Raw genomic sequence first — 15521 nt, forward strand, 5'->3', positions numbered from 1 at the left:
AGGCTCAGTGGCCATGGCTCACGGGCCCAGCCGCTCCGCGGCATGTGGGATCCTCCCGGACCGGGGCACGAACCCATGTCCCCTGCATCGGCAGGCGGATTCTCAACCACTGCACCACCAGGGAAGCCCCTCTATTTTGATTTTTTGACAGTAGTCGTCCTAATGGTTATGAGGTGGTATCTCATTGTAGTTTTGATTTGCATTTACCTGTTGATTAATGATGTTGAATGTTTTTTCATGTGCTTTTTGGCCATACCTATATCTTCTTTGGAGAAATGTCTGTTGAAATCCTTTGCCTATTTTTGAATTGGGGCTTTTTGTTGTTGTTGTTGAGTTTTAGGTGTTCTCTGTGTACTCTGGATATTATCCCTTATCAGATACATGATTTGCAAATATTTTCTCCAATTCTGTGCGTTGTTGGGCCCATTAATTTTTGCACAAGTCAAGGAAGCTCCCTTTGATAGGGAGTCTACTCATGAATTACTGTTAATAAATGTATATTATTTACATAAAAACCTAGTTAGAATGCTTAGGAATAGGATGTTCTGGTTAACAAGTACTCAGGTTAACTGGAAATTAAGCAAAATCCCTTTTACAGTTTAACCGTGAAACAATCTTTCTAAAATGTGAGTCCCCATCTCTTGCTTAATGAATAGAGCCTAAGGAACACAAATAATTTTACTTATTAAGGAGCTCAGTAAACACCAGAGTCCTAACAAAGAGCATTTTATTATATTTGTATAGTACAGCTACTGAGATCATCTGGTCTTCACCACCAGTCTGAGAGGTGGCAATACAGAGAACTATTAATCTGATTTGTTTTTAATAAATGGGGTCATTCAGACAGAGAGAGCTTGAGAGACTTGCCTGATCAGTGTCTTATTCTGGTGAATAGAGAAGCCCAGATATGGCTCCCATTTTCTGGATTTTTCCATCACTTGAATCTGCTCCCTTGATTATTGTGTGAAACACCATATCTTGTGGTTAGGTTCTAGAGATACGAAGTGCAAGCTTTAGAATAGGGTTTCTTGGGCTTCCCTGGTGGCGCAGTGGTTAAGAATCCGCCTGCCAATGCAGGGGATACGGGTTCGAGCCCTGGTCCGGGAAGATCCCACATGCCGCGGAGCATCTAGGCCCGTGCGCCACAGCTGCTGAGCCTGCACTCTAGAGCCCATGAGCCACAACTACTGAGCCCACATACCACAACTACTGAGTCCGTGTGCCACAACTACTGAAGCCCGCGTGCCCAGAGCCCGTGCTCCACAACAAGAGAAGCCACCGCAATGAGAAGCCCACGCACCGTGATGAAGAGTAGCCCCCTCTCACCACAACTAGAGAAAGCCCGTGCGCAGCAACGGAGACCCGGCGCAGCCAAAAAAATAAATAAATAAATTTATTTTAAAAAAAAAAGAATAGAGTTTCTTGAAGTGTGGTCTGAGACCATCCACATCAGATTGCTGGCTAAAATGCAGATTCCAGGACCCCACCACATCCCACTGAATCAAAATCTCCCCAGGTGAGGCCCAGGAGTCAGCTTTTTAACAGGTCTCCAAGTTATGAGTATACGTGCTAACATTTAGGAGATTGGACTGAATGTGTATAGACTCTGAAACATCTCTAAGAGTATTATCTTTGTTTTTAAATGAAGCCCTAATAAGAGATTCTTTTCCCTTGCAAAGTGCAGCTTTTGCCTAAAAGCCCAGTTTATCTGGAAAACCATAATAAGCTAACTTCCAGATAATCAAGACTTTGTTGTCTTATCACCTTGAGTATCTTAAGAACAGTAAGCAGTTTTTGAAGTCTCCAGGACAAGACTTTAACTCCATCCTAGGGGACCTGGCTTTCTTATGCTAGTGGTCAGTCATTCATTCATTTGTTCCCTCAACCTCTCACTGGTGATCCTTTATAACTCAAACAGCAGCAACAATAAGGGTTTTTATTCCCTCATATAGCCAGAAGTCTGAGTGTAGTTTGACCCAGAGTTGGTTAAGTCATTAGCTCAATGACTTTTTTTTTTTTTTGGCTGCGTTGGGTCTTCATTGCTGCATGAGGGCTTTTCTCTAGTTGCCGCCAGCGGGGGCTACTCTTCGTTGCAGTGCATAGGCTTCTCATTGCGGTGGCTTCTCTTGTTGCAGAGCACAGGCTCTAGGCACGTGGGCTTCAGTAGTTGTGGCTCACGGGCTCAGTACTTGTGGCTCACGGGCTCTAGAGCGCAGGCTCAGTAGTTGTGGCGCACGGGCTTAGTTGCTCCGCAGCATGTGGGATCTTCCCGGACCAGGGCTCGATCCCGTGTCCCCTGCATTGGCAGGCAGATTCTTGACCACTGCGCCACCAGGGAAGCCCCTCAAAGACTTCTTGAAAGACCCGGTTCTTCCTGTCTTCTGCTTATTCTGTCTTTCCCAGGTTAGCTTCCCTGATAATGGCCAGAGTGGCCACGGTTCCAGGGGCTTCATCAGATACAGCAACATCCTGGAGGAGAAGGGGAATCAATTTTAGATCGAAATTAACGGTGCCTGCAGTCTTCAGTGATTATTGATGTGCAGGAATCGTGCAAGGTACTGGGGATACAGTAGTGAACTAGACACAATCATTGTCCTGACAGATCATTGTGGGAGATCTGGACAAATAAATAGGCAATTATGAATCAATGTGTTAAGTACTATGATAAGGAATTATAGGGTACTATGAAAGCACATGAAGAGTTGTATACATTTTATATATATATAATATGTCTATACAGTTGACACTTGAACAACATGGGTTTGAACTGCACAAGTCCACTTATGTGTGGATTTCTTTCACTAGATACATACTACAGTATCACCTGATTCCCAGGGGGTTGAATCTGCGGATGCAGAACTGCACACATGGAGGGCCAACTGTAAAGTGATAGGTTGGGGGCAGAGTAGGAGAAAAGATGAATGCTATGGACTGCATGTTTGTGTCCCCTCAGATTCATAAGTTGAAACCCTAATCCCCAATGTGATGGTATTAGGAGGTGAGAGCTTTGGGAGGTAATTGGGGTTAGATGAGGTCATGAGGGAAGAGCTAATCATGGTGCAATTAGTGCCCCTATAAAGAGGTGATAGGACCAGAGCTCTTTCTCTCTGCCATGTGAGGGTGCAGTGAGAAGGCAGCCACCTGTGGACCAAGAGGAAGGCCCTCACCAAGAACCCTTCCGTGTTGGTACCCTGATCTCAGACTTCCAGCCTCCAGAACTGTGAGAAATAAATGTCTGTTGTTTAAGCTCCCTACTCTACAGTATTCTGTTATACTGACTGAGAGAGTGAGTCTATGGTCATTGGGTCTGGGGCAAAGAAATGATAACTGGACATCATTGGGGTAAGTAGTGGACAAGCCATCAGAGTCCATTTTCTGATCCTTTGCCTTTAGGGCACTGTTGTCTTCTTTCCAAGATGTTAATGAATCAGTCTAGCAAATTAGCCCTTACTAATTTGTCATGGCTATTTTAAAGGCATGGCTGTTTTAGAAGGAGCAATATTTTTTAAAAGGAGATTAATAATACTATAATTTATTATATTTTGTGTAAAAATAGCTTTATTGCTTTTGAAATGTGGGGTATATTCTTCTAAACAATTCAAACTATTCAAAAAAAGCCAGAAGAGAAAGTAAAAAATCACCTCAAATGGTTCATCATCCAGAGACAACTAAAGTTCCCAAATTCATGAACATCCTCCTAGATATACCTCTGGGCCCACATACATATATGTACATAATTTCCCAAACAAGATCAACTCAACATGAGATTTACAGTTTGCTTTATAAAAACTGAACCATAGGGCTTCCCTGGTGGCGCAGTGGTTGAGAGTCCGCCTGCAGATGCAGGGGACACGGGTTCGTGCCCCGGTCCGGGAAGATCCCACATGCCGCAGAGCGGCTGGGCCCGTGAGCCATGGCCGCTGAACCTGCGCGTCCGGAGCCTGCGCTCCGCAACGGGAGAGGCCACAGCAGTGAGAGGCCCGCGTACCGCAGAACAACAACAACGACAACAACAACAAAAACTGAACCATAGGCTATAGACATTTTTAATGGTTTCCTTGTATTCCAGTGTGTGTTTGTATGTATGTGTAAGGGGGTATATGTGTGTGTGGCTTAATTTATTCAATCAGTCCTCTATTGAAGGACATTTATTTTCAAAGTTTTGTTATGATGGGCAAAGTTCCAGTGAATTTTCGTTATCATACATGTTTTTGAACACAGTACACAAGTTGCACAGTAGAGGAACATAGGGTAGTAAAGCAAGGGACTTCATGAGGTCCAGAGCCTCTTACTCAAAATGTGGTCCTTGGACTGGCAGCAACTGATCCACCCGGGAACTTGGTAGAAATGCAGAATCTTAGGCTCCACCCCAGACCTACAGAATCAGAATCTTCATTTTAACAAGATCTTGTCTCTGGGAGAAGGGACAGTTTGCCTGAGAAACCTGAAAAGTGAACAGGCATCATCCGGGCAACGACTGGGGGTGAGACTTGGTCAAGATGGAGGAAGTAGCATCCTGGAAGGAGGGCTTTGGGCCTGGGAGGACCCACAGGAAGAAGTCCTGTGTGGCTGGAGCTTAAGGAACAAGGAGAAGAGTGGAGGAGACAGGCAGGAGCTGGGCCACGGTAATGATTCTGGACTTCATTTGGGGGCCAGAAAAAACATTAAAAATTTCAGAGTAATACAGTCAGATTATTATTTTAACAAGCAACCTTTATCAACAAGGATATTTCCAGGTTTTATGGCGTCTAAGCTTGTTTGTTGGTTTGTTTTGGCTGCGCCATGCAGCTCACAAGATCTTAACTCCCTGACCAGGGCCGAACGCACACCCTCTGCAGTGAATGAGTGGAGTCCTAACCACTGGACCACCAAGGAATTCCCAGAGTCTAAGTTTTATACAATTCAGGATGCTCTTTTTAAGGAAAAGACCACAAAATTATGAAGCATCAATGTGGTTACTTATTTAGAATGAGAAAAAAATCACAAATTATACATTTTAAGAAGCTGACAGGTACCACAAATATCACAAAATTTAGAAAAATAGCAAAATTTTTATTAAACTACTGGATACACCTCTCTAATACTTTTTTCTTATATTTTTGGGCCTTAATTCTCTTTTATCACTTCTTCATGTGAAAACAATTTTATAATATCATTTTATAAGCAGAGAGAATAAAATGATAATTCAGTCCTTCTTCCAACATGGCTGATCAACATTTGTTTTTTATTATTGATAGTTTGGAAACGTTTTGGTATATAAGTAGCTATTGTCAATGTCATGGCAAATTTTTTTCGGATCATTATCAAATTCGGAAAAATCTCTATTAAGTTTCTTTCAATTATGAGCTGTAAGTTTTCAAAGCATTTCAAATTTTCTCATGCAGTGAATAATCTCTACTTTTTGAACTGAGGACACCCATTAACCAGGGATTCAGGAGGTGCTCCGGTCAGTGAGGGGCCCTGAAGTTTAAGTTTCATTTATTTCATATAAACACTTTTCTGTGTATCCACCTTTAACTCCATACAGCAAACTGAACTGGATCTTAGGTTATAGAGACACGGTCCTTGTCCATGGGAAGATCATGGATTAATGGGGAGACATGACAAAAGCTAACTATAAAGTAAGGCAGAATGTGAGTACTATACAACTGAGAGACAAACACAACTGTTAGTGAAATTCTGGGAATGTCATATACATATTCATAACTATATAAGATAGGCCATAGTCCATTCCCCAAATATTGGTCAAATGCCTACTATGTGCCTATCACTGCCGGGAACAGGTTGGGTGAGCAAAGATGGATACATTCAACAGGACCTCTGTCCCATGGGTCATAGTGTGGTAGGTAAGATATATATGCAGAAAAAGCAATGCCAATCATAATAATCATAGCAGCTAATATTTATGGAACATGATTCTTTGTCAGGCACAATTCTCGATGCTCTACATTTAAATACAATATCATAATACAATTAAATACAATATAACAGTACAAAGTAGAATATGCTAAATACCTCATGAGTGGTCCAATTATGCAGAATACTTAAAAGGGAGGGAAATTTTTCTGGCATCATCATCATAAGGAGAAAAATTGAGCACCTGTTGTACCAGGCATGACTCATCCATCATCTTAATATAACCTTCAAAATAACACTGTAATGTAGGCATTGATGTGCCCTTGATATGTCAGTGTTTGGAGAGGTTAGGGAGCTGGACAAAGAGAATAAGATGCTGGGCATTGACCTCCTAAGAAAGCTATCATGAACCAGGCACGCACAAGTGGTATGGGTCCGGCCTTTGTTCAACTTCAGCGAAGGCCACAAGCATATAGTTCAACAGGCCAAAGCACAGTAAGAGGTTTTTTCACAAAAATAGCAGTCTCCTGCTCCTCCCTTCCCATACCCAGTCCTGCTTTCCTCTCTTGCAGCTGGGCTGTGAGCTCCTGGGGACAAAAGAGCTGTCTCCTAGTTGCCCAGTGCCCAGCACAGGGCCAGTGTCCTGAAGTTAGCTGTTCTCCATCTTGATTCTTGAATCAAAATAATTTCAATTTCTCCCAACAAAATCAGTACATCCCTTAAAAAATTATCAGCGACTAAGCATCACATACAAACAATAACATCTATGAACCTTCATTTATTCAGTGCTCAGACCTCCAGCTGCTCAGCATTGCAAACACCCCTGAAGGCAGGTGGAGTAGAGGTTAGCTGTACCAATTTCATTCCCGTAGTTCTGATTTGAATCCTGACTCCTCCATACATTAACCTTGGGCAAGTGACTTATCCACTCTAGATAAGTCCTGGCAGGTGGTAAATTCCCAGTGAATATTATCTGTCATCATTTCCCAGAAGAAAGGGGCAAATCTCTTTGATCATGTACTGGGCCTATGGCCTCATTCCTTGGCAGAGATAAACAGTCCCAAAGTCACAGACTACTGACTTAAAAATGTGTAAAATGAAACCACTGATTTAATAAGCTTGGCAGCCTGACATTCTGTGGGCGATGGGTGGAAGAATAGACAACAGCGGATGGGGTGAGAGTGAATTGCAGAGGCAGCAGGATTGCTACTCACAACTGGAAAGCAGTCTGGGTGGTTTAATGAGGGACAAACAGTCCTTTGCTAAGTAGCCTCCCTGAGGGCATGTTTGTGGGTTTGACAGCTCTTTATAGTAATAGATGTGCAGAATAATACCTTGAAGCATCAATAAAAGGTCAAATATGTTCCAAGTAAGCAGTTCAGCCAGGCAAAGAGGTGTGTAATGCCTTTTTAAAAGACCCCCGAGCTTAACTTTGGATGGCATCTCTTAGAGAAACTCAGTCTAAACTCTTACAACCCAGGAGCAGCGTGTCCTCAATTTCAGAAGTACATGGACCAAAAAGATGTTTTAAAAAATTGAAGACCATGACAGGGCTGCCAGCTTGTTATTTTGCCATGCAAAGAAACCAAGAAACTAACGAGAGAACTACCATCTGTTATCATCTTTCCACGAAAGGAAGGAAATTTTAACGTCGGAGAAAGTAGGAAAGTCACAGTCTCAGAATAAAGGACAGTCCTTCAAATTGAACACATTTGGCATTGCAAAACACTTGCTGCATTTCATGACTTTTCTGACTTTGCTGCACCTTCTGGAAGTGTTGCTATGTACCGACCAAATGGGCCTGGGATTTAGAAACTACTGCTTTCTCGAGTGGAGGTTCTCCAAGCGTGGGCCCAGACCAGCAGCAGCACCCCCTGGGAACTGGTTACAGATGCACATTCTCAGGCCCCACCCCAGGCTTAGTGAAGCAAAAATTCTGGAAGCAGACCCAGCAACCTGTACTTTCACAAGCCCTCCATGTGATGCTGACACACCCAAGTTTGAGAAGAACCACGGTTGCAAATCATCCCTTCTATTTTTTTTTTTTCCTTTGGCTTGCACATTCTCAGGCCCCACCCCAGGCTTAGTGAAGCAAAAATTCTGGAAGCAGACCCAGCAACCTGTACTTTCACAAGCCCTCCATGTGATGCTGACACACCCAAGTTTGAGAAGAACCACGGTTGCAAATCATCCCTTCTATTTTTTTTTTTCCTTTGGCTGCACCTTGTGGCATGCAGGATCTTAGTTCCCTGACCAGGGATTGAACCTGTGCCCCCTGCATTGGGAGCATGGAGTCTTAACCACTGGACAGCCAGGGACGTCCCCCAAAGCATCCCTTCTAGATGGATGGCACAGATGCTCTCTGGAAACCCTCCAATGACAGGATCCCAACCACCTCGCGAAGAAGCCTGTTTCAATGTGAGTCAGCTCAGGTGGTTAGAAACTCCTGGACGGGTGTCGCTGGTCCCAGTTCTGCCCTCTTGAGCCACCCAGAATGATTCTTCCCTGTCTCCTGGCACTTGACAACACACTGTCTATATTTGAAGGTGATGATTGTAGCTCCCTTGTCCAGGTGAGCACAGCCACTGCTCATCAGTGGTCCTCACATGGCTCGATCTCTAATCCTCTCATCAGCCTGGTTGCCCTCATGTGAAGGCCCCTTTATTCTCATTATTGACAACCACCATTTATTGAACACTTGATACTATGTGCCACACACTGCCTAGGGATAGTCCATATCTCCTCATTTTTAATGTTCTCAACAACCCTGGGAAGTTGGTCTCTTATCTCCATTTTACAGAAAGAGTAAGTTCAGAGAGGTCAAGTAACTGCCCAGTATCCCTCAGCTGGTGAGTAGCTGAGCCAGGATTCCACACTCAGGCCTGTGGCACTCCTGGTCTCATGTTCTTTCCATTGTATGATGTTGCCTTTAAATTTCCATCAAAATCTTCTTATTTTAGGGGAGGCTGAGCCAGGAAGAGGGAGCCATGAGGACTGAGTATGTAACAGGTGAGTAACAGTATGGACTCTGGAGTCAAACAAATCTGCGTTGAGTCCCGTTTTCTGCAGTTGCTAATTGTATGACCTGGCATGTGTTTCCTATTCTAAGCCTCAATTTCTTCATCTGTACAATGGGGATAATAACAGCATCCACTTAAGTCTGCTATGAGTAGTAAATGAATTTGTGCTTATAAAGCACTTAGCAAAGTGCCTGGTACACAGTAAGTACTCAGTAAATATCTCTTATTATTACTGAGTAGAGGTACTCAGCAATTATATAATTATAGCACAGATGGATCATATCCACACACGGGTACATTATAGCAATATAAACCATTGTCTCCTTTCCAACTCCACCGAACACCCATTTATTTCTGGCCCTGCATGATTTCAGCAACTTCCTGATTCCCTCCCTCCGGTTTCTCACTTTTGTAAGCTGACCTGCATACCCTGATAGGTTACTCTTCCCAAAGCCCAGTTCTGATTATGTGTGCCATCTTCCTGTTGAGACACTATCTTCAAAGTAAGTCCAAGCTTCTCTTCCTGGCTTTCAAGGGTCTGCATACGATATGGCCCTAAGTTCCCACTCCCGCCTTGTCCCCACTATTGCCTGACATGGACTCTAGTTCCAGCTAAACTGAGTTATGGGCCTCTCTTCATACATGAAGTTCCTTCTCCATTTTCTCCATCCAAAACGGCCACCCATCTCCTTACCCTCCCTCCACCTCATGGCTTTCTGTCAAAGTTTTCAATCAGGTACTCTCTCATCTCCAAGAGATGCAGGCAACTTCTTCCTTTGAACTCATTTGGCCTTTGTTTCTTGAATTATAATAGTGTTAGGAAAAGAGCTTAGATTTTGCCACCAGATAGACCTGCGTTCAAATTTTGAATCTTCCTCTAGTGTCTCATGTCCCTGAGATTACATGTCCTCATCTGTAAATTGGGGAAAATGAAATTATGGAGACTGAAGGAGACTGACGAATATACGGCTCCTGGTCAGAGCCTGATTCAAGGACTTTTTCAGCGTCTCCTCCCTTTTCCTGTACGGGCATGACGCAGTTTAAATCCCCTATTTGTAGAGAGCGAGGACTTCACCTTCATTGTGTTGGTATCACTCACAGTCCTCAGAATAAATCTTTATAGACAGATGCTCACTAAGGACATGTTGAACTGAACCCACTGCCTCTTATTCACTAAGGGGTCAGTTCACTTAACCTCTCTGAGCATCAGTACTCTTGTCCCTAAAGTTAGTGATATTAAAAAGAAAACTTTATGTTCCTTCCAGCTATGCCATTCTTTCATTCATTCAATAAATATCTACCTGAGCACTTACAATATGTTAGACAATCTGCTAGGCTGTGGGGAAGCCATGGGGAAGGTCAGATGTTCTATAATTAGAACTCTGGTCCACAGCAATGAAAACTCAGCCTAGCACTGGCTGTGGACCAGTGGAGCGTGGGCTAGCAGTGCTGGGCTGCAGATGTCGGTAGGAGAGAGCAATGTGTGTAGGCAGCTTGGGAGAGCTGGAGCCTCCAGGAAGACAGTACTCTTTCATCATAGGTTGGAAAACCTATTGTTCCCCTTGGCTTGGTGCTTCATAGGCGGCTCCCCATTAGTTGGGTATGAAAAATTTTTTAACGGCTTTACTGAGATAGAATTTACATATGATAAAATTTGCCGGCTTAAAGTGTACAATTCAATGGTTTTTTAGTACATTTACGTAGTTGTGCAACCATCATCATATCTAATCTAATTAGAACATTTTGATTCCCCAGAAGAAACTGACAACTTTATCTTTGTAATAAAGGTCAAGTGAATGAATACCTTAGCCCAGGTCAAGTCCTGCCTTTCTTCACCAGCACAGAAATGTGGCTCAGATTGCTGTGGAGATGATAGGGTTGAGAAGTCAGAGTGTAGAAATATATATCTTAATTAGATCACTGGTATTCATTTGGTAAGTTGGCTTAAAACATAACGTCAACCCCAGAGATCTCCAGCTTGGTTAAATGTGAAGTAAACATCCAGCCACACGATCTTCTCCAAGCACAGCCCCTGCTCTACCAGCTCCATGGCTCCCTGCTGGCTACAAGCAGGTTCCTTAAGCTGGTATCACATGATGACCTAAGATGGGGCCAAGCTACCCTTCCTGTTCGTCTCCGTCTCCTCCCAACATTTGCCCTCAATCCCTCTCTCTCCTCCCTCAGTCAAGTCAATTACCCCTTCTGTGTGCTGTCTTCATGGGCACCCCCCTGTAATAGCAAAGCCTTCTCCGGACCTGCCCCCCTCCCTCCCCCAACTCTGGCTTCTCTTTACAGACACGCTCCTTGGGTAAATTACACATACTTCTGCCCATTTCCTCATTCCTAATCCCCCTGCAACCTCACTTAGGCTCCTGTGACCCCCTCCTAACGCTTGCATTGAGACCGCCCATGACTTTAGAATTGCCTGACCCAGGGGGTCCTTCCAGGCCTCCTTCCTGCCCTCTTGGTCCTCTCTCCTTGAAACCCTGTACCCACTGGCCTGTGACCCATGCCCTCCTTCCACCAGTCTGCTCAGCCTCCCACCTGGCACTGCCCCCTCCCTTCCTCTTCCCAGCCTTGGTGGGGCTCAGGGCCCCCTCCTTGGCCCATGGCTCTCCTAGTACTCAACACCCCAGCCCTGCTGTGACCTCACTCTTCACCCACATGCAGAGGCTCCAGGTGTCCGGCAAGACAGAAATGCCATTCCCAAGCAAGACGCCTTGGCACTGACCTTGGCTCTGTGCAGGGTCTCTGGACTCAGGCTCGGATAAGCAGAGGATCGGAGGGGAACGTGGGCCAATTTACATAAGAATCCAGCACCGCTGGGGAGAAGATGGCCCCCTCCTCAGCCCCTTCTCCTTGAGAACTAAAGGTAGAGACACGCAGCAGGTGGACACCACGAGCTTGTCCCTGGTCCTGGAGCTGGTGGAAAGGGCAAAAGCCTCAACCGACAGCTTGCCACAGGGATCCAGTGGAGGAGCATCCACCAAGGGACGGGGAGGGCTGGTTCCGGGCAGGGCTTAGCTCTGCTCTTCTGTTTGGGGAAATGAAGGAGAGGGCTGTTGGCCTCTATGGGCTGCAGCTGGAGTGGTGTTGAACAGTGACACCATCTGACAGTGGTGAGTCATTACAACAGTGACATAAGGACTTCAATCCTCTGAGTTCTTGGGGAGTTGGGAAGGAAACAGGTCTCTTAACAGAGAGATATTGGACTTTCTGTTAAGAAGGGCAGGTGGGGGCTTGAGCAGTTAATTTGAAAAACAAAGATGTGACCACATTTGTACACTGAGGAAGTGAGTGAGACATATCGGGCACACATATACAAACATACCCCATTCTCATCCTGTATAGACAATGCTACTAGACATCTCCTCTTGGAGTCCTGCGGGAACGCCAACCTCAGCATGCCTGAAGTTCTTGCTGTTTAACCTCCCAAAGGCCCTATCCCGGAATGTGGCACAACCAGTACAGTCCCCAAGCCGGAAGCATTGGAGTCATTCTTTAAAAAATAAACAACTATGCAAATGTCTTTTCATTATATAAATAATGTCCACCATGGGAAAATTACAAAATGATCCCATTTTACAGATGTGAGAACTGAGGCCAGGAGAAGAGTCACCATGACTTCAAGAGCACACAACCAATATGAGGCATTCCTAGGTGCACACTGTTTATTCTAGAGACGAGAACAAATGTTTGACATTTCTGGCTTTTTAAGAAGTCTCTTCAGATGCCAGTCTCCTTGGAGTGTGGTTAATCTGTTGATGTCCTGTGAATTCATTGAGGTCCGGTTTCAGTGTTGCTCCCAGGAAGACTGACTGTCCTGATGTCCTGACCCACACTGGTACACTGATTCTGTAACAGATTCTATAAAAGTCTTCTTGAGGCCCTCCTGCTGGTGTCTGGAGACTTTGCATATTTCACCTTGTCTCATCCTTACTGTGATCCCATGAGTTTCATGAAATCCCTCTCTGTTTTTTTTTTTTTTTTTTAAGATGAGGAAATTGAAGTTGAAAGAAGGTAAGCGACTTGCCAACTCCCATGGCAGAATTCGAGTCAGACCTGTCTGACCACGAGCCTCGGTCCTGTCCCTGGCCTTGCTATGCTTGCCAGCCTTGGGCCTGGCTAGGAGGGGCACTCTGAGCACTGGTTCTCAAACTTGACTGTGCACTGGGAATCTTGCCAAGATGCAGATTCTGATTCAGGACGTCGGGGTGGGATCAGAACGTCTGCATTTCTAACAAGCTCCCAAGGGATTCCAAAGCTTCTAGTCTGAGGACCACAGTTTGAGAAGCAGGAGTTCAGAGCACCCGTCTCATTCTGCAGCAGAAGAAACCAAAGCTTGAAGTAAAGCAACATACTTCAAGCCACATGGCAAGTTAGTGGAAGGGGCAGGAGAAGGTTCAGGAACGCTGATTTCCAGTCCAGACCCTTTCCCATCCTGTGTGTCGGTTATTAAGTTATCGCCTCTCAGCTCCAACCCTATCTTTCTACGCTTGGCTTTGGATACTGGAGATGGGATTTTGCAAACTACACTGTTCTGCTTTGCCCACTGGCCCTAGGATCTAGGGTTAGGATCTGTGCATGTGCTCAAGAGATGAGAGACAGAGACAGAGAGAGTAAGAGAGAGACGGGGGGTGGGGGAGAGAGGGAGAAAGGCTGCTCAGCCATCAGTTGGAGTGGGGGAGGGGAAGGGGGAAGAAGGGACTTGCTCCCTCCTATTTGCTTCCAGAGGATTTGTGTCTGCCATCCTCTCCCTGTGAGCATAACCCAGCAGTGCTTCTATTGCAGTAGCAGTTCCTCCCTGTAGCAGCAGCTGGATCCAGTCTGCAGTTTTCCCAGTCCTTGTAGAACATCCTCACAGGCACCAGCACCTGCGACCAGCCCCCCTTCCCCAGGGGTTGGGTCCCAGGCCCACAGGGCCCTCCTCCAAGTGTTTACTTTGAATAGTTCCAACCTCTTCCCTTTGTCCCCCAGCCCTCGGAGTCAGAAGCTTCCTGCACTTACTCCCTCCTAAGTGTTTCCTTCTTGACTCTTCAGCTACCGAGTCAACAACATTAACTGACCTTATATTTCTTTATACTAAACTCTCTCTGTTAAAATAACTGGACCTTGGCCAAGATACTCTATGATATATTAATTTAAAAATAAACAAAACATCCCCTCTAGATTCTGAATTCCTGGAGGGCGGCCACTGGGTCATTATGATGAGTCTGGCGTCTATCGGAGTGAGTGCCTGGGCATAGCAGCAAATATACACACTCAGACACACACACAGACACACACACACACACACACACACACACAGAATGGATGAAGATATTACACACTTTTCTTTTAATGTGAGACCCGTAGACAGGCCTTAAAGTCCAAGTTTTAGCATTAACAGGATTTGGGTTTCTAATCAGACTTTTATTAGGCAAATTGCTTGCACTTCCTCTCCATTTCCTCCTCTGGAAAATGGAGGTAATATCCCCCTTTGGGTTGTTAGAATTAGAAATGATGCAGGCAAAGAGCTGACACCATGCTTTGGAGAGCTGCCAGGACACAAGCTGTTAAAAGGGGATCAAGTCGATGTTCTAATCAGGTTCCAGCGGAGAAGAACAAGAAGCACATGGTGACCTAGGAAGGTTTAAATTGTCCACGAGGATGAGATAAATGGGAGGTAATTTTCTGATGAGGTTAAGACAGGGAGGGAGTCAAGGCCTAAAGTCTCCTTGGAGAAGGTTTTGGGTTTATGAGGAGCCCGGTGAGCACCAAGCAGCCATTCAGGGCCCTCCACGTGCCAGACCCAGTGCCAGGCTCTAGGGCTGCAGAGATGAATGGGACAGGCCTGTTGTCTTGGAAACACACAGGGCATCCAATCAATTCACTCAACTCACATCACGGAGGGTCTACTGGGGGCTGGGCCCTGAGCCAGTGGCTGGGCAGCAAAGGTAAATTAAAGTAGTCTCTGACCTGAGGAATTCAGAATTGAGTAAGGGGCAAGTGAGACCAAAAGGATAGTAGGCACGTAAAGCTCGGAGGATGCTCTGCTACTTAAATGGTCTTGCAGCCCCCGTCTCCCTCTGCAGCCCATCCTGCTAACTCATGGCCATTGCAGCCATATCCCTAAGGCTCAGCTCTGCTCTGAAAAAGAGCTTAGCAGGCGAGAACTCTGGTTCAGGGGACAGGCACATCTGGGTTCAAATTCTAGTTCCTCCTCTTGTTACCTGTGTGGCTTTGAGCAAGTCTAAGGCGGATTTCATCTGTAAAATGGGACAGTACACAACCTAACAGGGATGTGCTGGTGGTTAAGGGAGAGAAAGTGTGGAAAATGCTCAGCACAGGGACTTCCCTGGTGGTGCAGTGGTTAGGAATCCACCTGCCAACGCAGGGGTCACAGGTTCGAGCCCTGGTCCGGGAAGATCCCACATGCCACGGAGCAGCTAAGCCTGTGCACCACAACTACTAAGCCTGTGTGCCACAACTACTGAAGCCCGTGCACCTTCTGTGGCCTTGCTCAAGGCTGTGTAGTCTCCAAGCCAGGTTCTCCGGGCCTCCCAGAGATGCAGTGAGATACCCAAGATCCTTTAATGTGTTCCTTTTCTGCTTAAATATCTGGAGTTGTGTTACGTTGCTTGCAAACACAGATCAATGCCAATG

Source organism: Physeter macrocephalus, chromosome 4 (assembly GCF_002837175.3).
Source record: "Physeter macrocephalus isolate SW-GA chromosome 4, ASM283717v5, whole genome shotgun sequence".
Lineage (NCBI taxonomy): Eukaryota > Metazoa > Chordata > Mammalia > Artiodactyla > Physeteridae > Physeter > Physeter macrocephalus.